The sequence below is a fragment of the Mustela nigripes genome, chromosome 1, assembly GCF_022355385.1.
Source record: "Mustela nigripes isolate SB6536 chromosome 1, MUSNIG.SB6536, whole genome shotgun sequence".
Classification (NCBI taxonomy): Eukaryota; Metazoa; Chordata; class Mammalia; order Carnivora; family Mustelidae; genus Mustela; species Mustela nigripes.
Window position 1 is genome coordinate 219,396,869 of NC_081557.1, and position 26,750 is coordinate 219,423,618.

Consider the following 26,750-nt stretch of genomic DNA (forward strand, 5'->3'; position numbering starts at 1 on the left):
GTAATAGAGACAAGGAATATATATATATTCCTTGTCTCTATTACACCATCAAACTCTTTCATAATTATTTCTCTGCTTCCTTCATCCTAACTAGGATTCCCTGGAGTAGAGACTGTGTCTTAATCATCTTAGTATCCTTTGCATAGAACAATGAATTGTCTGCCATTATCTATACCATAGAACAGACAAGACAGAGTCATAACTGTGATGGCCACAGAGTTAGAGTCCTAAAACTAAAAGCAAACTGAACTTAAAAGCCTCACTCTGTATGTGTGCGTTAGTGTTTCTACTTTTAATATACATAAAAGATATACAAGTATGTAAGGCATAGATAATCCTCAAGTACAACCCTCTAAAGAAATTATGTATAATTGATCCTCATATAGGAAATATCTCTTCAATATATTTGATAAGTCAATGCTGAATCTACAATTCATTCTAGCTATATTCATCTTGTTGATTTACAAATTTACATACTTTTCTAAAATGATAGGTTTAGAATCAAGGAAGAGTCAGAATCAATTATAATACTTAGTCTATGAGAAGTGCTTAAAAATGTTTCTTAAATGTATAAATAAATGAAAATATTCTGTGGGAAACTAATTATTGGATTTAAATTTTTCCATTTTTAAATCACATTAATGGATAAGAAATAATGCCCATGTTTATTTGCATTCCTATAAATGTTGACTGTATGCTTGCATCTACAAACCTATTCAGTTTCAATTATCTTTTCTTTTTGGCATTTGCATTCTATGTATTTATTTTCAGGAGGGGAAACAACTTTAACAAACCTTAAGAGACTCATGATCATGTCTCTCCTCTGCTGCTACTGCCAAGAGCTTTAAAACATCCTTTATCACCCTTTCATTACATGGATGGATAAACTTATTTGGGCATTTATATACTAACTTCTGCAGTTTCTCTAGTTTTCTAAATTCTGTGTTTTGAATTACACTGCTTTGTCAGCAAAAATGACTTTGGCATAGAGTCATACCTCCAAGTTAGAAAAAAGATCATAGAGACAGTGAAAATTATTCAGAAACTTCGAACAGCTGTAGGAATGTGTAGGAGGAAGAAGGAAGAGAGAGGGGGAAGGAGGGAACAGGAAAGGAAAGAAAGAAGAACAAAGTCAAAATGTAAGACCTCAAATGCAAAGAAAGACCAAAACACAAAATCTAATGAAGTAATGTACTTGGTTAGGAGACGAGAGCAGGCAGGGAATCACATTATGTGCACTAAGATAGCCAAGTCCTTTTGAAAACATTCTGAAGCCCATGACACCTGCAACTCCAGATACCTTGTCAGTGGAAATGAACTCATTGTGTCCAACCTCAGTGCACTGGATAGGCATGAGTGGTCACTCGTTGTCCAACCCTAAGAGAATTAGAGCTAAGTAGCAACGACTGAAAATAACCTCATTGAGAAATGTACAGAACTGTTGAATCAATACATTGTATACTTGAAACTAATATTGTCTGTCAATTATACTTCAATAATAATAGCAATAACTCCAGGGAATAATATAAATGGTCTCCCTGACTAGGAATGTATCTTTCCGTCCCCAAGAATATATAAAATCTTAAGTAAAAAGATTTAACAAAATCAAAATTATTGTATCTGAAGTTTATAAAATTGATTTCTTATGTCAAAGAATTTAGGCACATTTAGACAATTTATGTCCCAGAAATTGTGAAAAAAATAGTCTATTGGAGTGATGGCATTGTATTATTCAAAATATGAGATTAAGTAATTGACATAGATATGTGATTTTACATTGAAACTTTGGTAGACTTATGTGTAGTAAAGGGATACAGAAGAGCATTTTTTAATTCATTGATTATAAATGATTAAGGTTTTTTTGTTGTTGTTTTGGGTTTTCTTTTTTTTTGGTGGCACAGGAAAATTTATTAAAATCAGTTATCTAAAAATGAAGTGAAACATTATTTTTATGTCTTTGGGGCATCTGGGTGGCTCAGTGGGTTAAAGCCTCTGTCTTCGGCTCAGGTCTTGATTTCAGGGTCCTGGGATAGAGCCCGAATCAGGCTCTCTGCTCGCTGGGGAGCCTGCTTCCTCCTCTCTCTCTGCCTGCCTCTCCATCTACTTGTGATCTCTGTCTGTCAAATAAGTAAATAAAATCTTTTTATGTATATATATATATGCATATATATGTATATATATATGTCTTCTATTACTTCTTCAATATGTCTTCTATTACTGCACGTCATTGGGGCTAATAAAATAGTAGTATCTTTGCTATAATAAAGAAGTTGAGGGGTTTTTTTTGGTTTGGTTTTGTTTTTTTGCCTCAAGCCAAAGAACCTGTTCAGCAACTTAAGAACGTCAAGTAAATACCTACTTTTATGTTATTAACTATACTGATGCTAAGCATTCCTTACTGCCCTTACTTCATGCTAGACAGTATGCCAAACACTGTCTGTCTTTCATCTTATGAGGTTGTTGTTCTTACTGTATCTATTGGTAGATGAACAAACTAGAGAACAAGGATTTTACGTAACCTGCTCAAGTTTCCACACCTAATCATTTTGGGAACAAAATGATTTACTCAGAGTTATGTGATTTCAGAGTAAAATGCTTAAACACCGCGAGCCAGCCAGAAATGTAATACTACCTCTATCTCGTTTAACACAAAAGACTTTAAATATCAGGTACAAATGAAACTTCAGCAAATCAAGTTAAATTGTAGGTCCCTTTGTTATTTGACTTTTTCTATTAGTGAGTAATGACCTTCATTTGTCTTTTTATTTCAATACAGATTTTCATACACTGGCTATCTTTAAAGTAAACCCAGCTTCTACATGGACTACTGAAAAATAGAAATTGAATGCTATTTTTTCTTTAGAAATTAAGATGAGTTTTGCTATCCCTCTTAGCACACTAATTTTAGACAAATTCAAACAATTCTTTTGAAAGTTACTGTGGGACAGAGATTGAAAGACAAACTCAGAAAAAAACAAAGGATCCGTGTGGAAACAACTTTCACTTTGATCAATTATTTCAAAAGCCTCAAACTGGTCAAATTACTTCCCTCTAGATCTCCGACTGCATTAGTGCATCTCCAGTGTAAACCGGTATCATAATCCAGTTGGCTTAGTCTCTGTGTTGTGCCTTTAGCATTCTCTAAATTTTAAAGGAGTATTTCTGGGAGCAGAATATCAGGCCTTCTTTGGTGGCTTTTGGGGGGGGGGGGGTTGGTAACTGGAAAGCAAATGTAAGTCCTTATTGAAATGTGGAAAAACCATGTGCCTAGGGCTCAAAAGGTAAGAGACAAAGAGACCAGGCATGTCACAAACAGGAACACCAGCTCCTCCAGGGGACAATGCCATCTGGTTTGCTGCAGACACAGTTGTCAGAAGCAACAGACTCCTAAGGTCCACAGTAGCTCTATTGGTCTGGGTTGTTTAAAGTGGCATATTGAGAAAGGCTTGCAAGCTGGCTCAGGGGTGAGTAAGCTTTCCTTGGAGGTGACAGGCTCTTCCCCAGAGTAAATGAGCCAAATGCAAAAAGAGGCAAGTGAATTTTAGAAATGAGTTCTTATGGAGTACCTTGGAATATTTCAGTCTCGGGCTCTGCTCTACCAAAAGTCAAGGCCAAAAGCTTCCAGGGTATGATTAATATGATGAGTTTTAAAATATTCTATTTTTAATGCTTCCTTTTCAAATGCTTATTTTACTGACTTTAAAAACCAATAACACTTAGTTTTCAGATGAAAACAAGTTTTCCCTTCCACACCAAAAAAGGGCATTTGTTTCTGTATATAAACAAAGATAGGTTACTTATCCTCCCACCACTCCCACCACCAACGAAAGAAAAGAAAAAACAAAAACAAAACAAACAAACCAAAAAAAAAAAAAAAAAGGAGGGACCTATGACAGCATTAAGTGTCTGGAAGTTGACTGAGTCCCTCCAAGCTGGAGGAAGCCATGGCTCTGCTGTCCTAGAAAAGCTGCTCAAAAGATTTCTTTCCTTCCACGATCTTTTCTTGGAGCAGGAAACTATGGGGAAAAGATAAGAAATTCCTTAATCACAAAACCCAGCACTTTGAACAAAATTTAGGGACAGTTAAAACCATGTATGAATAGGCGCGCCTGTTTAGCTCAGATGGTTGGGCTGAGCTAAACCTGAGCCTTTAGCTCAGGTCATGATCTCCAGGTCCTGGGATTAAGAACCACATCAGGCTCCTGGTTGGCACAAGGGGGAGCCCACTTCTCCCACTCCCTCTGCCTCTCCCCCTTTTTGCATGATCTGTCTCTCTCTCAAATGAATAAATAAAATCTTGGGGGGGAAAAAAGTATGAATAGCCAAAGAGAATATCTGGGTGGTGAATTAAGGTGTGGAAACACAGAGGGATATTCTGAGACATAGCAGCATCATAATTTCTAAATAGTGACCATTTGACTGGGGACTATAGTAAGAAATTAATCTTGAGACTCCACATAGTGGGTACAAAGCCTTGAGGATGGGTGGAGATGAGGGAAGTTTTCCTTCTGAGAAACTCTTACATGCCTTGAGAAGAGTACTTGGCAGATGCATTGATTTGCTATTGCAGCCATACCAAATTATCACAGACTTAGTGCCCCTCAACAACACTTTGGCCTCTCTTCTAAGCCTCTGCTAAACCTGTGCTTGCCCAGTATGTGCTTGCCCAGCACAGCAGATGGGCTGCCAGGTAATAGAAAGATTTCCACTGTCCCACAATCATCTTCTGCACATGATCACCAGGCTTCTGAGAACCGGGGAGCAGAGATGCTTAGGTGATGATAGTACACAGTTACGTAAGGTGTCTAAAACCACTGTCAGGTTAATTCTGACACAAATGTTCAGTCTATCCCACTTTGCCAGACTTTATATTCATGGTACTTTTCTTTTAAGATCCTCACTATTTTTTCCCCCCACAGTGCTCTTTTTCATGGACTTTTCCCTTTCTGCTCCTATATTAGTTTTCTATTGTGGCCATGAGAAACTACCATAAATTCCGCAGGCTAAAGAAACACCAGTTTATTGTCTCACATCTTCCGCAGGTCAGAAGGTCCAGCAGGCTCAGCTCAATGTCTGTTTAGAATCTCACAGGGCTGAAATCGAAGTGTTGGCGGGGCTGTCTGGGTAAACAGCCTTTTCCTTGATCTTTCAGGCTGCTGGCTGAATTCAGTTCACGTCATGGTAAAACCGAGGTCCCCTTTTCCTGGCCAGCTGCCAGCTGAGGGCCATTCCCAAAACTGCCTTCATTCTTTGGCTTGTGGATCCTTCTTTCATATTCAAAGGAAGCAATTGTAGGTCGCATCCTTCCTACATTACCTCTCTCAAACTAATTATTTTGCCTTTCTCTCTCGTACTTTTAAGGATCCATGCAATTGTACAGGACCCACAGGATAATCTCTTCATATCATGCTCCATAATCTTCCTCACAAATGCAAAGTCCCCTGAATTTGTAATGTAACACATTCATAGGATCTAGAAATTAAAGCATCTCAGGGGCCCATGATTCAATCAGACACCTACCCTACCCCTGCCAGTCCATTAGGCCTATACATGTCTCAACTCTTCCATTCTATGAAAGTTTCTCTCTTTCCATGAAAATCTAAGTGTATAGCTGAGTAACTCTTGGCATCCCTGAAGAGTGTATCACAGCTAACATGAACTCCAAGAATGCAGAACTGAAGTCAGTTCACACAGACTGTGGGCGGGTGGTGTTTTCTGATAGCCAAAGCTTGCCCGCACCAAAGGCCATAGTTTTATCCATAGTAAGAGATATACAAAATACTGTGAGAATTGGTGAGAGATAAACTGGTTTTCCTGAGTGAATGAAAGAAAAGGCTTCTGGGAGATTCCATTTAACTTGAGATTTGAAGGATGAACAAAGTTAAGTAAGATGAAGGGGAATGGGCAGAAAAAATCATTTTAAGTAAATAGAAGAACAAATACGTGGCTGTGAATGTTGAGAAAAATAAATGTTGGAAAAATTCTGGAGAAAAATATACTTAAAAATGTGTGTGTTTATGTTTCAATCAGGCATATAAATATTTTCAGTTGGCTAGCCTCAATAGGGTAAAATGGATAGAAAGTTACCTCCTTGACACGGATTTACAGATAGTCCTCTCATTGCACACCACCAGTATTAATCAAAATTCATTCATATTGACAAATTCATCATTTTGCATGAGTTTTAGTTATTATAGGCCCATACAAAATAATGACTACCCGTTTGCCTACTTTCTGTTAAAAGATTAGGGTAATAGCTAGAGGACATACTCATTAATTCAGAGTTCCCTGAAGATAGGAAAATTTGTTAATGCTAAATAAAACAGGACTGGATTTGAAAGTGATTTTGAAAAATTAAAGTAATGTATAATCAAAAGGAAGATGATATTTCTTTTTTATAATTTTTTTTCAATGCTTCAAAATTCATTGTTTATGCACCACACCCAGTGCTCCATGCAATATTTCTTAACAAGATGTCATCCGGGTAAAACAGACAAAAAAGAATATTATCCAATCAAAATAAGGACAATGACTAGTTAGAAACAGAAGTTACAGAATAATCTGAGTTATACTGGTCTACTAAAACCAGGACAGGGAAGACATGTAACAAACACCCTACTCTGTGCCAAAGTTGAAATAATTTAAATTGTCTGGTGGTTATTATATTTAATACTTGAAAAATCTCCAAAAGGTAGGTTTTATTATTCCCACTGTATATATGAAGAAATGGAGATTCAGACGAGTTAGGTAAATGTTTTGGTGCTGCTAGAGGTGACCTTTGAACTAAAACTATTTGACGTGAGACATAATCCCGTTTCTGCTATCCCTCACATCATGCCAAGAATACTGGCATGCATCATGTATGATGTGCAGGAACAGGCAGAAACTGTTACACCTTTCAGATAAAATACATCATATTTTAGATAACACCGTTGCTATACTATGGATCTCCTTTAGATTCTAAAATCATTTTCATTACAAACTACTGCCCTGCTGCAAGTTAGGATAGATCATACTCTTGGGGCAATTTGAAAGTTTTTGGAGAATGGGATTCCCTGTCCTAATATTGCAGATACAAAGATAGTAAAAGTATGAGATAAAGATTGGTAAAGGATATTTTTATAAGGAGGGAAGTGAATCAGAAAAATGCATTAATTCTATTCTGAGAGAGCAGAGAGATAGAAAAGCACAGCATATTAAATTAGTTTGCTAGAACCACCATAATAAGGTACCACAAATTGACCGGCTTAAACCACAGAAATTTATGTTCTTATATTTCTCAAGGCTAGAAATCCATGATCAAGGTGTCAGTAGGGTGAGTTCCTTCTGAGGGCCATGAGGGAAGGCTCTTTTACAGATCTCTCTTTGCTTGGCTTTAGATGGCCATTTTCTCTTTGTGTAATAATACTGTCTTTCCTCTGTATACACCCATATCCAAATTTCTTCATCTTCTAAGGACATCAGTGATACTGGATGGCCTAAACTACTGACATAATTTAAATTTAATGACCTCTATAAAGATCTATTTCCAAATACGGTCACAATCTGCAGTATTGGATGTTAGAATTTTTTGAATTTTGGAAGGGAACATAATTCAACCTATAACATAGAGGAAAAAATAATCACATTAGGAAATTTATCTCTGTGAAATTAAAATATACATTAGAATTCACAAAAATACCAATAGGAATATGAAATCACTTATGCAATTGAGAAATCAAGGAATTAATAGGGTCCTATTGTGGCCTATTAGTATTATTGATGAAGACAAATAAATAGACACTAATATCGAATTTCTATACCCTCACATGGTTTAAGCTTTTTATTTTTTTTCCGTATCGATAGGTTCTCTAACTGTTCATTCTATAAATCTAAGAACAGCTAAATAGAAGCACTACATTTTTCTTGAGAAATGATATTCTTCAATGTCACTGGTCTTTTGTTGAGCAAATTCATGTTTAGAGATATAGATGGGGGGGGAGGAGATCAAGAATCTAATGCCTTCAAGACTAACTGGAAGCACCTCATACCTCCAAGCATTACACAGAGAATAGAGATCTGGATCTCTGTTAGAGGTTTCAGTAAAATAAACTGAGAGAAACTACAAGTTTTGACTTTTCTCACTCCTTCAAATAGCCAGTCATGAGAGTGGTGACATTATTGCTTTTTTTCATAACAGTTCCTCACAATGTAGGATATAGGCCTGTCAACTCAGAGTTAAGGGTGAACATTCTATTCTTATTCTATTTATTTTGTAAGAATTATACATTTTGTATGTTTGTTTGCTTTATTTCTTTTTGTTTTTCTTAAACCAAAAGCCTTTTCCATTTTGTTTTGTTTTAGACTGAAATAGATTTTCAGAATCGGGCTTAGTTGAAAAATTATGTGCAGGGAATGAATGGAACTGAGCTGTATTAGATAGTATGTCCCCAAAACTGAAAACAAAACAGCATTCTTGTACAGAAAACTACCATAGTGAATACACTGCACTGATTTGTGCTAAAACCTCAAGTCACTAGATTATAGAATTCTGATGCTGAAGGCTGACTTTTTAGGTTGTTTGCAGTGGGCACTTAATTTAACTTAATGAGGTAGGATGTATTTGATAAGAACAATTGGGCCCTATCACCATATTTTAGATTGGCATTGAATACATTATGGCTATTTAATGAAAACCTTGGTTATTGTGTTTGGCAGAACAATTATTAATCATATAGATGGAGCAGAAAGGGGCATGCAACATCAAAGCCGATTAACTCAGCAAAGTTTTCAATAATATTGTCATTTTTTATTAAAACCAATGGCTTGAAGCACAGTGGTTTGATGGAAGAAAAAGTGATCACAATACAAACCATAATAAATGGCAAGCACAAATCATAGGAAGCACTATGTAAAGGTACTATGAAAAACAGAGGAGGTATATCTTGTCTTTGTGATATCAGGAAAGTCTTTCTCCTTGCAAAGGTAATGTTCTTAGTTTAACAAATGGCAAGCAAAGAATATGTAAGTAGAATTTTAGGAGGCAGATGCCTATTTTAGTATCCCTAGGTCCTGTTTTCATCAGTCTATTCTTAAGCACCTGCTGTCTCAGGGCTGGCTCCACCAGGCTATAAAATGAGGGCTAATTAATACCTCTTCTTCAATCCAGGATATCCTAAGTTCATTATGATAGACTGCTATAATTCTGAACCCCAGTGAGTCAGCCTCCCTGTTTCCATTCCCTTGGGCAGCCCTCTGCCACACTGAACAAGATTGATGTATGCAACCAATAGGATATTATAGGGAAATGAGGTCATACAAGATATGACAGCTTCTGGCTTTTATTTCTCTTGGATCATTCTATTTGCATGAAGCCAGCCACCATGCTTGGGGCTACTCAAACAACCCTATGGAAACTCCACATGGAGAGCAACCAGGGCCTCCTGCCAACAACCAGCACCAACTTACTGCTGCCTTGATAGAGGAAACTTCAGATCATCAAGCCTCGAGATGACTGTAATCTCATGAGAGAACCCAGACCAGAAGAACATAGCTAAACTCCTGGATTCCTGAGCCACAGAAGCAGAGAGATAATGAATGCTTATGTTGTTTTGAGCCACTAAATTTTGAGGTGATTTATTATGTGGCATTAGGTAACTAGTACACTGATATACACTAACTTGGAAATAATCTCTTAAAATCCCTCAGTGTTGATCAAGCACTACCATTAAACATGACCTGTTTCCATAGTGTATGTGGTGAGGAATGTTCTATGCACATATTTACATTTGTCTTCGGAAGAATTTCTATGGGGAAGCAATTCATCCATTTCTCAATGGATCCAGGTAGGGCTCCATCGACACTTTCATTTCTCCTGCTGTTCAGAGAAAATTAATTCAGCCTTGAGCTGAACAGAATAAATGCAAACTAAAAAGATTATTAGAGTATGACTTTGTATTCATGAAGACAACACTTTTCCTTGACATGAGGGATGCAAGTGTTAAGACCTGCCAAGGTATAAAACCATACCCTAAAAACATATTCTGGCCAAGCAAGTTCACCAGGTGAATAGAAACTCTTTTAGAGCTGACAGAAAATGAATGTGCTCCTATCTTCATTGTTGACTATTTTCCCCTTCCCGATTAAGAGATAAAGGAAAAGAAGAAAAAAAAAAAAAACTTGATTATATGAAACCTAAATCTCTTACCGATATATATTATCAATGCCCTTCAAAAAAAAAAAAAAAAAAAAGCTAATAAGCCAGGAATTAATTTCAGAACACTTACGGGCATTTTCTGGGAAAGGAGTCTTAATCATTAAGAAGCAAACTCTATGGTGCCAACTGGTCTCAAATAAACACAACCACTGATCTAAATAGACATATAAAACACTGAAGCCCCTCCCCATCTCTCTGAGGGAGAGCACATCTGTATGATGCCTGGAAAAAGAAGATTAGCCTGTTTTTTGCCGAATGTGGCCATGGGATGGCTTTCTCTGTTTAAAAACTAGTTAGTTAAAAACTAGGAAGTTAAGAGTAATGCAGGTAGAATGAAAGAAAGAAGGATAGGAGGGAGGGAAAACTTTGGAAATGAATGTTATAAAAAAGGGAACTAAAAAAAAGAGAGAAACAAGATTATTAGTAATCAGAGTAAAATAAAGCAAAAATGGTAATATTAAAAACAGGCATCTTAGAAACAGAGCAAATGCTTCCTAACTTATTCTATGAGGCCAACATTACCCTAAGACAAAGGAATTACAAGAAAAGAGAACTACAGACCAATCTCTTATACATATAACTGTAAAATACTACCAAATTAAATCTAACAATATACAAAAATAATTACATACCAAGATCAAGTGGGATTTATCTCAGGTATGTAAGGTTGGTTCAACATTCAAAAATCAATTAATGTAATTCATCACATCAACACATTCAAAAAGAAAAATCACATGATAATATAAATAGATGCAGAGAAAAGTATTTGGCAAAAGTGCACACATAAAAACTTTCACTAAACTAGGAATGAAGAAAAACTTTTTCAACTTGATAAAGATGATCTACAAAAAAACCTACAGCTAACGTTATACTTAATGTTAAGGAACTTGAAACTTTCCCTCAAGATCAGGTACAAGGTAAGGGTGTCCCCTCTTACCACTTTTCAACATTATATTGAAAATTCAAGCTAATGCAATAAGATAAGAAAAGGAAATTACACACACACACACACACACACACACACTATATATATATATACATATAAAAAACATATATATGGAATTCCATTATTTTATATAATATATATGGAATGAAGAAATAAACCCACCTTTGATCATAGGCTGTGTCAATGTAGGTTCATCAATTATACCAAATGTAGCACTCTGTTTAGAGGTTTTGATATCGGTGAAGTCTATGCATGCATTGGGGTAGGAAGCATATGGGAACTCTGTACCTTACCCTCAATTTTTCTATAAATCTAAAACTACTCTAAAAATATGGTTTTAATAAATTTTTTAAAAAGAGGTACCATTTGAAAGCAATAAAACTTACTTGTTTTTCCTCTCTCTTAAGAATATAAACCCCACCCATGCAGAAATCTTAGCTTATGTTTTTTTACTGATGTATTTAAAATGTCTACAACAGTTCCAAGACACATTTTTGGTGCCTGTATTAGCTGCTATGACAAATAACCACAAAGTGGGTGATTTAAAAGAACAGAAATATTGGCTCATATTTCCAGAGGCTAGATAATCTGAAATGAAGGTATCAGAAGGTACATGCTCCTTCTGAAACCTATAGGAAAGATATTTCCTTGTCTTTTGTTAGCTTCTGGTGGTTTGCTGACAGTCCTTATTATTCCTTGCAGTACTTCAATCTCTATCTCCATCATCACATCATCTCCTCCCTGTGTGTCTCTGTCTGTGTCTCTTCTAAGGACAGCAGTCATACTGGATTACAGGCCCACCCTACATCAGTATAACCTCATCTTAACTGTGACTTTAGTTATATCTAATTATTTTATGTAATTAATTGCCCTATTTTCAAATAAAATTACATTCTGAGGTATTGGCAGTCAAAATTTCCACATATCTTTTGGGGAGACAAATCCATCCAATAAAAGTGCCCCAAAATATTTTTCAAATGAATTAATACAAGTATGAAAGTGACAAAGGTTATTAGAAATATTCTTTGGCCAATGATGATGTGGGAGGTCCCTTACTATGGCTAAGCACATCTGAGTGAATAAACCCATTAGAAAGGCAAACAGAGTTGTCTTGATAGTTACTTTTGAGTTTATAAGTATATTTACCACATATCCTTTTTTGTTAAACACAAAAGCATTGTGTGTTATTCCTTCTTTTAATTGATTGATGAATAGATAAAGAAGATGGGGTATATATATACAATGGACTATTATTCAGCCATCAAAAATAGTGAAAACTTGCTATTTGCAATGACGTGGGTAGAACTAGATTGTATTATGCTAAGCAAAATAAGTCAGTCAGAGAAAGACAAACACCATATGATTCCATCCATATGTGGAATTTAAGGGGGGAAAAAACAGATGAATATATGGAAAAGAGGAAAAGGAAAAAAGGAGAAAGGGAAATAAGCCATAAGTGACTCTTAACAACAGAGAACAAGCTGACAGTTGATGGAGGGAGGGAGGTGGAGGGTGGATTAGATTCGTGATGGGTAATAGTGTGGGCACTTGTTACAATGAAAGAAATATTGTTTTTACATAACAAAATAGGAATTGTGATTTTTTTTTTTAGATTTTATTTATTTATTTGACAGAGAGAGATCACAGTAGACAGAGAGGCAGGCAGAGAGAGAGAGAGGGAAGCAGGCTCCCCGCTGAGCAGAGAGCCTGATGCGGGACTCGATCCCAGGACCCTGAGATCACGACCCGAGCCGAAGGCAGCGGCTTAACCCACTGAGCCACCCAGGCGCCCAGGAATTGTGATTTTTAATGTAAATTTCAATACTTAATATGTTTTTACAAAACATAACCACCACCCTGTGTTCCATCTGCTATGAAAATCACCATGAAATGGGCTTCAGTTTAAGAAAACAAGATGGCCACTGCAGTGATTCTAATCCTTAAATCAATGGGAGGAAACAACAACATGATTTTATGACCATTACTGCTGTCTTATTCATTGATGAAAATACGCTGTTTTTTAATTTCCCTAATGGGCTGTAGCTTTGTCTCTAAATCATACGCTATCAAAATTTCTTTTAGGAATTTTAAATAAATCATTATTGCCTCATAAATAAATTATAGTATAATTATTCTTCTCCAAAGCCCATGATGATTTTCCTGTTTTTTACTTTAATGTCTCCTATTCCTCAATTCAGTATATATATATATATATATATATATATATGCCATAAGTGACTCTTAACAACAGAGAACATATAAGCCATAAGCCATATATATATTTATATATCTTCAGCAAAAAGAAAAGCTCCTGCAATTAGGATTAGGGAATATCTTATCCTTACAGGCAAGGAGCAGAGCTCCCATCTTGACTTCTGATCATTTGTATTAACTTTCAACATCAGCAAAGTTGCACAGGGAATCTAAAATGTTCTCTCTTCCTTCAGGCCTCTGTGAGTTTGAATTACCTGACAATTAATAGAAAGATACCTTTTTTTAAAAAAAAAAAAAAAAAACAACAAAACTTTCATAGAAGTTAAAATGGTAATGACAGAAGAAACCTTAGAAGAGATAACTTGTCCAGAATTTTCTGTATCATGATGTGTTGGATGCCACTGGTGGCATGTGGGATGCTTTTAGGTAGTAACACCCTATTGAAAAGTTGATCTAAATAAGAATATATTTGTTTTACATGGACATTAATTCATTTTGCTGAGGTAGCCAAATATTCAAAAAGTTAGTCTCTAAAGCTCCTAGTTTGAGTGGGGTATTTTACCAAATTAAACAAAAATGTATTAGAAAGAAGTGTTTCTTCCAGCCTGTGATTTCACAGATGCTATTGTTTAAGAGAATGGTATTAAAAAAAAATGAACCAATTTAAGTTTCACTGAAAAGAAACAATAGTATAGAAGCAACACTTGTCTAGTAAATATATGAAAATGGTACCAAAAATTGCTTAAGTTTAGTAGACATCAATCTAGCAGTTAAGCAGACTATAGAAAGAGGTAAAATGACTCCCCCACTCAAGAGTTACTGCTCTAGCTGGAAAGTCACTCATTCTTTCTCTTGTTCCTTTGCTTGCTTGTTTGTTTGTTTTTCATTTTCTCTCTTTTTTGCCTCCAAATGCCTCACCCTTTACCTCTCTCCCTCTCTCTCTCTCTCTCTATCTATATACATTTTCTAAATTATTCTATATTATTACCATCTGTTCACTTGTTTCCTCTACTAATCTGTAGGTTACTTGATGACCCCAAGATTTCATTTCATTTATCTTTGTGTAGGCACCAAAATTGATATGATGCTCAGAACATAATAGGGGCTCTCTGCATGTTTGTTGAATTAATAAGTAAGTAAGAGCAGTGATGGGACTCAGTTTTCAGGCCTCTGACCTCCCTCCCTAACTCCCCTGACCCTCTCCCACTTAGTCCAGAACCAATTCCACAATACCACACATCTTACATTTAATGTTTAGATCTCCATTTCCAAGTTCAGAAGTTAAAAAAAGATGATGCATTCTACATTAACAAAAGAAAATCAAAATGAGGGAAAAAAAAAACACAGATGATTTTTCAACCAAAATACTTTAATGTAGAAATAGTATTTAAATAAATAGTGCTTATTTAAGCAAATATTACACATGGCAGCACAGCTGATTTAGAGCAGAATAAGAAAAATGATCACTGATATTTATTATTTATATATGTTTTGATCATACCCTCATTGTGAACTTGTATTACAGGACAAGTAAACAGTCCAAATTCTAGTATCAGCTTTGCTTATTACTTCTGTCTGGCTTTGTTCAGATTATTAGTATCTTTCAAACCCAAGAGAAATAACAATTCTAGGTGAACAACACTTGAAATAGACCAAATAAGACCTGGGTCCCATGGCCAGGCTCCTTCTGTCAATGCCAATTCTGTGAATTGTATTAATCAAATATACACATTGCCATCAAATCTTTCATTTCATCATCCACTCAGTAATTAAACCCCCTACTTATAAACTTTGGCTTTGCCTATTATAGAGGATGTGAATATGTGTAAATTATAGCCATTGTCTTCAAGTTTTTCACAGTTTAACAGAGGATGGAGAACACAGGAAGTCAGAACTGTTGCAAAGTGCTGTAATAGAGCAATTTCAATCCCTTAGGAGTTCAGAATTGTTAATTTGGTCGTGAAAAGACTGTAGAAGATTAGGAGGCAGATGATAAAACATCCTGAACTACTTGGACCTAGATGAGAGTCCAAATTAGGAGGTGTGATACCTTGGGCTTTCTATAATTATAAAATTTATTTATAAAACTACAATTTTGTAAGTATAAAATTATAGTTCTCTTAGATTTCATCTTGTCATCTGTGAAATGGGTCTAATAATACCTACTTCCAAAGACTGTGGCAGGAATGAAATGAAGCAATGTCAAGAGTGCAGTACCCAGTGTTTTCTTGTAGAGAACATGCATTGGGCATTCTAGCCTGAAGGGTCAGCATGGCTGGGCACACCAGTAGTCAATTCTGGAGATCAGAGAAAGAAATCCATAGTAGGAATTAGAATGTGAGTTAGAGATAGATAGACAGATAGCTAACAAGAGTGAGAATCAAAAGGGGAGAAATCATAATTAACTAAAGGACAGATAGGTAAACAACAAAAAACAAGAGAAAAATTCATTAATGACTAATAGTTAACAAAACAATTGCTTTATTGCTTTGTGAACTAGCGCAAGCCAAGTGTTCCAACTAGTCTCGACCTGTCCTATGATGTATCTTAAGCCTGAGAAGGGATACAGGGGAACTACTATCTTGCTCTCTCCTGCTGTATCCTTGCTCTATCCTGTTGCTCATGCACTTATCCATGGTTTGGGGTTCAGTCATCCAGTCCTTAGGACTTAAATTTATCATGTTGACTCCATATCTTTCAGGTCTGGCTTCTGATCCCCCCTATCAATCCCCATCAGTCATCTCTACACCTCCCTTGATGTTCTACCAGTTCCCAACCTGGTTGAAAACTATTGTTTTGTTAACACCCTGACTCCAGTGGTTTAACTAATAAAAGTCCTACTTTTTCCCATCAATGCAGATATCCCAGGATCTGGAAAGAAGTCTTGCCAGGACTCACAGTATAAAACTGGGAACACAGACAAATGCATCCAGAGGATATGAAGCAGGCCAAGGAAAAAGCAATACACAGGGAGTTTCAGAATTGTGGCAAACGGTAGCTATGGCCCAACCAAAGATATCCAAATGCAATATAAAAAGGCAAAAAACACGATTCCAGCAAAACTATACACGTCCCCAAGCCTGGCGGCTCAGTCTGCAACACTTAGATAAATACTTAATGCTGCCTAGATTTCTCTAGGTCAGTCTGCAGCTGCCTCTGACCAAGAGGGTGCTTTTCATATGAAAAGGCACCATCTTACTTTTTTTTTTTTCCTTAAAAAAAAAAAGAAAGAAAGAAAGAAAAGAAAAGAAACAGCCTAAAAGACTTAAACTAGCTTTCCCAATAGACTACAAGACCTAAGCTGTTTTTCTTAAGATTCAGTGCACTAGGGCACAAAAGCCTGAAGCTGGCCCACTAGGGTTTCATCACACAAGGGAAATAGCTGTTTCATTCACTACTGTTGACACTCAGAAATGTCCTAAGGTTGGTGCCAATATATTTCTTCTATTGGGCAAACAGGCATAACAATTAGTTAGAATGACCTCAGAGGACATTACCCTCCAACCCCATAAGAATAGCAAATGGCATTTAACTAAGTAAACCCTGAAAGTATCCTTATCCTAATTAGAAGGTGCCACTGCCAATGGATGCCCCAAGGATGTGGAGGTCAGGAAATCCTGCCCCTCGGTTTTGAGGGCTGGTCCATTCCTTGTTCACCATTGCTGTCTTCATGCAGGTGAAGTTCCTATATCCTGTACTTACATTAAAGATGGATGTGTCCTTTGCCTGGAAACATGGGTAGCTTCCTGTCAATCACTGTCACCGGGGTAGCAATTGTTAGGTAATTATTCACAGATGTACAAATGGTGTATAATTAAAAACTGCTTGTTACTCATTTTTTAATGACCTTACCTCATTTCATCTCGAGGGAAGGAAGAAAGAAAAAAAAAAAAAAACACCTTACCAACATACTAATTGAGGTCCAAATTGGCCAATATGTATAATCAGTTTTTCGACAAGTTTCTCAACATCTTGCTTCCCTATCCCACACTTCCTTCCCAATTAAAAAACAAGTTTATTAAATATGTGTGTTCTTTTCTCCTAGTAAAATCTCTGGATCCCCAAAGTACTTCAGAAAGAGGAACACATCCCTGATTTTCCAGCTGTTAGGGGGAGATATGCCTATGAGTCATTACACAGAGCTCTTTATGAAATCAAAAAATGTATTCATGATAACTGTTAATTTAACATGTTTATTTATATCACTGGAGCATGACTTCTGCATATAAAGGAGGACAGGGCGTGTAGTGGAAAAAATGGATTTGAGACAATTTATGAAACTGTGTAATTCTGCATTTTTATCATTTTTAAGATACCAAAGCCTGAATAAGAGGCGTCAATATTAGAAAGTAGCTTGAAAATAATTTGTTCCAAGGAAAGGGAGACCTGAATGTCCCAACTTAAAACTTGTGGAGTGATATCTGAATTTTCAGGGCAGATTCTAATTAGAAAATTCATTTCCCTCTCTGAATGTGACTTGTATTTTTAATATTTCTACTGTTTCCACTCAGAATACTTGAGAAAACTTTCAAAAACAATAGGTGAAAATATTTAATCATTCATATTTTTGTATAAATATTTAACATGCAATATGATATGTCTTATATAATTACTGAAATGGGATTAAGGAAGTTTGGATTTAGCCAAATACAATACTAGGAGTAAATGATTCCTGACATTCTATGCCATATTATAGTTTCCAATATACCATCAGCTACAGTGTGGATCTTTGTTTTACAGATTAGGAAGCAAGATTTAGAAATTTTGAATGGCTTATAGATGGTGAATGATAACATACAACAAGTCTGACTACTACACAAGTATAAATAGACCAGATAGAGAGTGACCATCATTCTATTTGCTGGAAAAGACATTAAACGTAAGATATGCATTATGATGTGCATTATGTGAAGGGAGATTCAACTTCTTTTTTTTTTTTTAAACATTTATTTATTTGAGAGAGAGAGAGTACATAAGCAGAGTGAAGGCAGAGGGAGAGGGAGAGAATCCTCAAGCCAACTCTCTGCTGAGACAAGCCTGACAAGGCCTTGAACCCATGACCCGAGATCATGAACTAAGCGAAAATCAAGAGTGGGACTCTTAACCGACTGAATCACCCAAGTGTCCCAAGGAGCTTCTGCTTTGAGGGCAAAAATATTGTTTCACTTATCTTTTCTGCTTGTATCCTACAAAATCCAGCTCAGTATTTTGCAAAAGGGAAGTACTTAATAAATGTTGAATGGAATGGCACTTTAAATTGCTATTATAATATAATTCAGTTATCCCTCTGCCTCTCTCTCTCATTCTTAGTCCTTTCGCATATAATAGTCCTCAAACTTTAGCTTTTAGTTTTGCCTTAGCAACACCTGGGAGTTCATTTTCTGCCAATCTCTACTCTCAAAATTCTTTTCAATTTGTTCTAGAGAGGCTTAAGAAGCTGTGGTCCTTTGGTCACCTTGAACAATAATATCTTAGGAATTATCAACAGTTCTTTCTTCTTGAAGTAGTGGTCAGCACCACTCAGTATGTATTGAGTCAGAGCTAAATTTGAAAAAAAGTCTGCTTCTTTGCTCCATCCTAGGGAGGGTGGAGGGAGGGATGAATACATGTGAATACATATGAACATAGGATATATGTAGCAATAACATTTCTTCTGGACACTTCATGCCAGGCAGCTATGAACTCTTTCTTTTGTGCCAGAGAAGTGATGCACTGTGGTAGATAAGACCATGGCCATAGGACCAGACACACCCACGGGGCTTTAAATCTTGCCTCCAGTACTTACCAAGAGTGAATTTGGATAATTAATTTAAATTCCCATGTCAGTTCCTAACATATAAAATCAGGACAGTAATAACTAGCTCATAGGTGGTGGTGGTGGTGGTGGTTTATTATGGGCATGAAATAGGTTATTTTTCATAACAGATATTTCAAAACTGTATTATCTTTTTTTATTCCATTTAAAGACCCTAAGTTGAAGAAATAAATACTATATGATGAATCACATATGCTTGCACACTAAGTGAAAATATTACTGTGACTCCAGGAAATTAGTGGGTGTCATATACATGATCTTTAGCTTTTATTCTTAACCTGGGATTGAATGACTCTTGATTCACATTTATTTATTACCGTGATAGTTGGAATGTTGTACCCTTTTCCCCCAACCCTTGCCCAAATGCATAGATTGAAACCTAACCCTTAGTGTGGTGCATTTGGAGGTGGTGCCTTTGGGGTATGTTTAGGTCATGAGAGTGAAGCCCTGTGAATGGGATTGTGTCCTTAGAAAAGAGAACTCAGACAGCTCTGTTGCCCTTCCACCATGTGGCAACATGGTGGGAAGACTAAACGACAAGCTGTAAACCAGGAAGTGGGCTCCCACCAACAGTTGATCTTGGACTTCCCAGCCTCTAGAACTGTGAGAAATATATGTCTGTTGTTTAAACCACCCAGGCTGTGGCATTTTTTTACAGCCCATCTGTAAGTTGCTATAGGATTTTGCTTAATATTTTCAGTTGAACGTAAATCACTTGGTGTGACCAAATAGTTGTCATATTTCACCTTTAAAATGATATTAAATTTGACTCTTAAAATGTCAGTGCCAAAATCTCCAGAAATAATATTCATTTCCTGCTGGAATCTTAGAAAATAATGAATAACGGTTTCCCTTTTTTGTACATAAATGGCAAGTATGAAATCTCAAAATGAGGATTATGTTTCAACTATTGAAGAGAAACACTGAAGTAGAAGACTTTTTGACACCGTAAATTGAATGTCAACTTTCTTATTCACCGCATATCCTTCCCATCTTCCCACTTAGTATTACAGGCTTTGAATGACTTCAACATGCCAATAGCTTCATAAAAACTTGAATAAAATGAAACTGACTGAGACTAGTTCTCTAACTTTGTTATAAAGTAGCTGACAGAATGTGGCAATTAACCCATGCTCACATTAGGGCTCTTGTTCTCTCTCTCCATATATATACATATTATTGAGTGAATGATTTGAGATTCCAAATTATTAAGCAGCAGACCAACAGTGTTTGCAGGGACCAACTGAATTGTTAAATAAATAATCATTAAATAAATAAATAAATAATCATGGCTTTGCTGGTTCTTCTTTTCAAATATCTAACATAATGATAATGATTATGATGATAAAAGTAACAGTACACACCAAACAACCTCTAGCACCCACAGTACTACTTAATTACTCTGTACCTCTGTTTCCACATCTATAAAATTCAGATAATAGTACCCATCTCCATAATGTATACTGAACATTAAATTAATAAATCTTCCAGTGTTGGCACACAGTAAGGGCTATCAGGATGTCTGCTGTTACTAGCATCTCATCAATCAAATTTGGGGTCATGGATGTGTTGTTTTCCTAGTTGCAGGGCTGCAGAAACTGAAGCTTGATGAGGTTAATAACTCTTAAAGTCTATGCAAGAGGATATCTGGAACCTGAATTTAAACTTCAGTGCTCTGACTCCGGGTGCTCTGCCCTAATTCAGAGCCCTCACTTGAGGGAAACCCAAGAAGTTGGCTGAACCACTCACCCACAGCACGAGCTATCAGTGACCCTTATAGAGGGTTTCCAGAACAAAGGTTTGGCCCTCCACTCTCCTTAAGCCAATTTTAAGTATGAGAGAGAAGTAATTCTGCCTTTTGGTTAAATGTACTTAAAACCCGCAAGTGTTCCAAAGAGTAAAAGAGAGGAAATAAATGATGGACACCATCAACAGTCAATACCTGTGACTGAGAAATCACTGTGTGTGTATGACAGCAAACCATTACAATATCCCAAAACCAATCTATTAAGCTGGATCGATCATAGCTGTCAGGGTCTGTTCATCTCAGCCTTTTCTCTGTCCAGAGGAATAATTGGCTAGTTAGACCAGCAAAAGCTTTTGGCCCACAAATGAGATGCTAAAATTGCCAAATTTAGCAAATGAAAATACAGGCTTTGCAGTGAAATTTTAATTCCAGATGAAGGACAAATACTTTCATATGTATATGCATGTTTCAAATGTCACATGGGGCATATTTATTCTAAAACATTATTTGCTTTTTATCTGGTATTCAAACATAACTGGTTGTTCTGGATTTTTGCCTAGCAGCAGCCTACTTTTGAAATTTCCTTTTCAGGGATGATTACCTAAGGAAGGAAGTTGTTAGGAACTTAATATTTCTGCCCTCCACAAATTTGTACGTTGCAGTTTAACCACCAATACACTATTTGGAAATGGGAGCATTCGGGAGATGATCAGGATTAGATGAGGTCATCAGGGTGAAGCCTTCCTAGTGGGGTCAGCCCCCTCATAAGAAGAGACACCAGGGAGCCTACTCACTCTCTTCCTGGATGCACAGAGCGGTCAGGTGAGCACACAGCAGAAGGGTGGTCTCCGACAAGCAAGAGAAGAGGCTTCGAGTGAAGAAACCTACCTTGCCAGCACCCTAGATTCCAGAATTGTGAGGAGTAAATTTCTGTTGTTTAAGTCACCAGTCTTTGTCTTTTGTGACAGCAGCCTGAGCAGACCAGGATGGAAATACTGTATATGGTGACTCATATCAGTAGCAGCTATATCCTGGCCTCACTCAAGGTCCTCTTCCATCATGATGCCACACTGTGCAGATAACCCTTCTTTGCCTAAATATCTTGGGTCTCCACAGTGTTCAACCCTTACAGGAACTACTGTCTGTGGAAGAGGGGTAACACATGTTTCCTTTTCTTCTCTAACTTCCAAGTCTTTCCACATGATTGGCTGCCCTCAGCTTCCATGTTTTTACTGTGCATTTCCAAAACTGGATTCCATTTTACTTTTCCCCACACCACACCCTTTCAGGTGCTAGACACTGTTGTACAGTATTACAAGTTGCCTCCATTTTTAAATCCTACCAGTAATGGATTAAATACATAAAGCCTTTACCTTCCAATTTCAGCCCCTTTCTCTGTGGCCCCTTCAATGGTTTTCACCTGACAGTGGGTTTAGTGGATTCAGGCAAGACTGAAAGAAATTACCCTAGGTTTGTGATTGAACATTGAATTCCACTTTTCTTTTCCCCCTCCAAAAAATGTTTGTTATAGACTGTTGGAAAACTCAGCCTACATTTCCAAATTCATCAGCAAATTTTGTGCATAACTTTCACCGTGCTAAAATAAACTTTTCCAATTACTTGTATACACACATACACACACGACCCTGGTGGGATTTCTGTATTTCCATCTCCACTAGTCAGTGAGGTCTTGATTATAAACTGTAGTTTTATTTTTCTCTCATTCCCGATCTCTTTATTTCCGATTACCAAACTCATTCTCCCTCTCACACACACATACCCATGTAATAAGCATTAACTCTGACTTATTTTTCATTTGCCTTTAAGCATAATTAGGAAGTGCTAACAAGCAGTTAGCAGCGACTCCACACAGCCGCTATCAATTGCTTTTTGGCCATATTAACCTGAGAAATACTCAATTACTTCTGATTTGTGAAATTAGTTCTGAGTTCTACCCTCTCAGTAAGCTAAGAAGGAAACAAGAGAAAGATTTTGCCTGGAAAAAAATAAAATTACCCTGAAGTAATTTCCCATAAAAGACTTGCAAAAAAACAATATAGAAAGAATTGTGTTTTATGAAATTTACTTTAGGCCTCCTGTATGTTGATCTTTTCACTCCAAAGCTGATTTTATTTTGGCTTATAAGCACAGAACAATTTGCTTGCTTGGATGGATGGATGGTTGCAGAGTCTAATAAGTGTTGATCGTTAATAAAACCTTTCAGAACATGATAATGGCTTAGGCAAAGCACATTTATATACTAAAAGTTGAAGGGAAATGATTCTTGAGAGGAAAAGCTTTCAGAATTATGCAAAGAGTGAAATTTACTCAACTTTTAAAGATCCAGTGGGAGAGAATATGTATGCAGTTATGCTTGTTTAAGACTTGGGCTGAGCTTTTTCCACTCAAAATAGATATATTTTACATAAGAATGGTATATATTGGTTTATTATAAGTTACATGAGCCTGGTTTCCTCTGTAAGTATTGCTTACGTTACTTTATTTCAAATTCATTATTGAATTCATAGCTCCGTTGCACTTTTTTAGAAAAAGATATTTCCCCAGTGAATGCATTTTACTTTTGTTCAGCCTGCTTCTTCACCTCCTCTAAAATTCTCAAATCTGACTATCAAACAGGATTTAATGAGCTGAAAGTAGGTGTGTTCCTTGGCTGTAATTACCCAACACCCAGTGCACCCCTCTCTCCTGCTGAGTTGCAATCACTGCTTTCCTTGGCTGTATCTCTATGCTAAGTGCTGAGTTGCTCAAAAGCAAGATATGGTTGTTATTCTTCAAAAGCATGAGTCCCCACCCATGGCTGGTACTTGATCTATGCCCAATGTACAAACAAACAAATAAACAGGGGCTCTAAAATGAGCAAAATGATCCAACCACTCAGAATACTAGAAGCAGTTAAGTGGTTGGTTGAGAAGAACAACAACAACAACAACAAAAAAACTATTTCTGTAAACTGGTTTCCTGGGCTTAGAATCTTACTGAAAACATTTCATCCCATCTAAAGGAATATCACCTCAAAAAGTTCTGTTATCTTCTGACATTTTTATACCCCTGTAGGCTGAATATAATGATATTAATCATTTCAACGTGTATCCATGGTGCTTCAATATTTAAGGTAACTCCTATAACAATAGAACAGAAACAAATGTCTTCCTCGCAATATAATGAGTCACACAAGACTAACATTTTTAAGCAAATTGAAAATTGTGCAATATTTACCAAGTCACCATTGAAACTTGGTACTATAATAATTGCCTGACTATCCCCTTGCATGGCATTAGCCCTGGCAAGTTTGTGGTGCATTTTTATATCAACTATTTTATTTAAAATGGCACTTAGTTTTTAATGATACAAATATTATTGGCCCATGAAGGTTTTGAAAAAATCTGAAGTATAGAATTAAATAAATGGCGGAAGGAAAAGGTAAAAGGAGGGCGGAAAGGCGGGAAAAGGAAGTGTTCCAACTGATCTGAGATAATAAAATTTCATTTCCTCAATGCCCCTCCTCCTGGTGTTACGTGGGCCACAGGTTAGAGAACTGAGTGAGCCAGGAGAACTAACACATGGAAGAGGGATTTATCAGGAGGCTTGGTCCCCAGAGGGGTTCAGAAGACTAGCCTGGGCTGGAAATAGAGAAGTTCTTTTTAAATGAAGGCATATCACATCAATAGTTGTCACAATGAGAACTGGGAGCTTAAGCACCCTGAAAGAATAATAAATCAATGATCAACTTCATTGACATAACTGATTATATTGCATGACTGAGGCCAGTGTACAAGAAAATTATCTGGGGGAATAAACTAGCCTACTTTTATGGCCCCTTAAGGAAGCAATAATACTAACTACTCTCAAGGCAACAGAAAAGGCTGTCGGCTGTAGGCACTTCAGTGCAAAATATCCTCATGGGATGCCCTGTGAGAGTCCAACTCACTGCCAGTGTCCCCAGTCTGAATGTGCCATGGGCACAATTGGGTTTTACCATCATATCTTAATTATAGGAAAATGTTAAGATGTCCTTTTATGAGACATTAAAACTCAATGTAAATGATGACATCATGTGTGACTTTTCTAAAACAAACTCCTTGAATTTGTAAGCAAGTGGACACCTACAGAGAATTTAAAGGACATTTCTGTTCTAAGTTACATTTGGCACAGCACACACACTAGGCTCCTGGGCAGTTCTTCTGTGAGAGTTATTAATGTTCTGATGTTAGCAAAATATCTTTTTCTTTTAAATACAAAGCTGCTATCCCATTATACTGGGATGTATCCCAATATATCCCATTATCCCATTTTTTAAAAGATTTTATTTATTTATTTGACAGACAGAAATCACAAGTAGGCAGAGAGGCAGGCAGAGAGGGAGGAGGAAGAAGGCTCCCTGCTGAGCAGAAAGCTTGATGCAGGGCTTGATCCCAGGACCCTGGGATCATGACCTGAGCCAAAGGCAGAGGCTTTAACCCACTGAGCCACACAGGCAACCCCTATTATCCCAATTTAAATACAAGAAGCTATCCCATAACTTCCTATCCCTTAGGGTTGACATCGTCGTATAGCAACACCTCCATTTTCGTTCTGTCACTGGAAACTCCTTAACCTTTAGTGACTTCAGGACGTGGATCACTTTCCCTTTCTTTCCATCCTTTCTTATGGCTTTGGTTGGTTCATAGTGATGACTCTATGTGTCTTGATGTCCTGCATTAGTGCTCTGCTCCAATTACCTACTAGCCTGTACTCCATGCTTCACAAATGCTCTTTAATCACAAACTCTTAATTTTTTCCTATACAATAACCTCCTCTTTGCCATTCTCTTAATGAAACTAACTTACCTATTTAATAAGTATCTACCCAAGGGCACACAGTGAGCCAGGTATTGTGCTAAGTTCAAGACATACAAAGTAGAATAAGATGAAAATCCCATTCCAGTGGAGTTAAGAAGAGCAAAATGCTAATGAGGGCAGAAAATAAGAAAATTTGCCATTACGTGAAAGTCAGGTAAGTGCCACAGGAAGGGTATCTAGAGGGGATGATGGAATTCCAGAACAAAGAAATATCAATTAGATACTTTGGCAAAAACTTCCAACTCAAGAGCATCCATGAAAGCACTGAAAAAAAAAACTGTCCCATCTTTCTAAGGTCCCCAGTTTATATAGTCTTTATTGCCTAGGAGACACATGATCTTATAGTATAGTTATAGTTATTAGAAGGTTTAGAGCTATTGCTAAACGTTAAATTCCTCTAGAAGGCTGATTTTAACATTCTTGGGTCATGGGTCTTTTTTAAAATCTTAGACATAGTTATGTGATAAATTCTTACCTATCCATTTTTAAGTACTTTTGCACAAGTTCCCTTACAAAATCCTCCTAAAGTTGGGAATTTTTATAGTAATTATGATACCTAATTTACATATGAGAAAACTAAAAATTAGTAGCTATGCTATTAGCTTATGTTTACCTGAAAATTAGTTACTATGCAATTGGCTCACGTTTACCTAGCTAGTACATGGCTGGTCATGTCCTAGATATAAGTGGACTTATGGTAGAGATTGCTAACTATTCCTGAAGATTATTTTTTGTTTCTGCTTGGACACATAGCTGAGCTACATATCTCAGCCTCTGACACAATTGACTTAGACCATGAAACAGTTCTATCCAATGGAATGTGAGTGAACATGATGAGTGATAACTTTTGGGTTGCTGTAACAATTTCGCACTTCTGCTCTTCTGTGCCCATTCTCTGCTTCAGGTGAAATCTAGTCTCATAGTAACTACTCTCATAGTTCCAAGAGTGAGATATATATATATCCAAGATATAT

General features: G+C 36.7%; 1 protein-coding gene across 3 annotated transcripts in view; it reads right to left on the minus strand.

Moving 5' to 3' along the window:
* Positions 1-26,750, minus strand: part of KCNIP4 (potassium voltage-gated channel interacting protein 4) — a 1,175,184-nt gene that overhangs the window by 810,531 nt on the left and 337,903 nt on the right. The gene's annotated exons all lie outside the window — the stretch shown is intronic.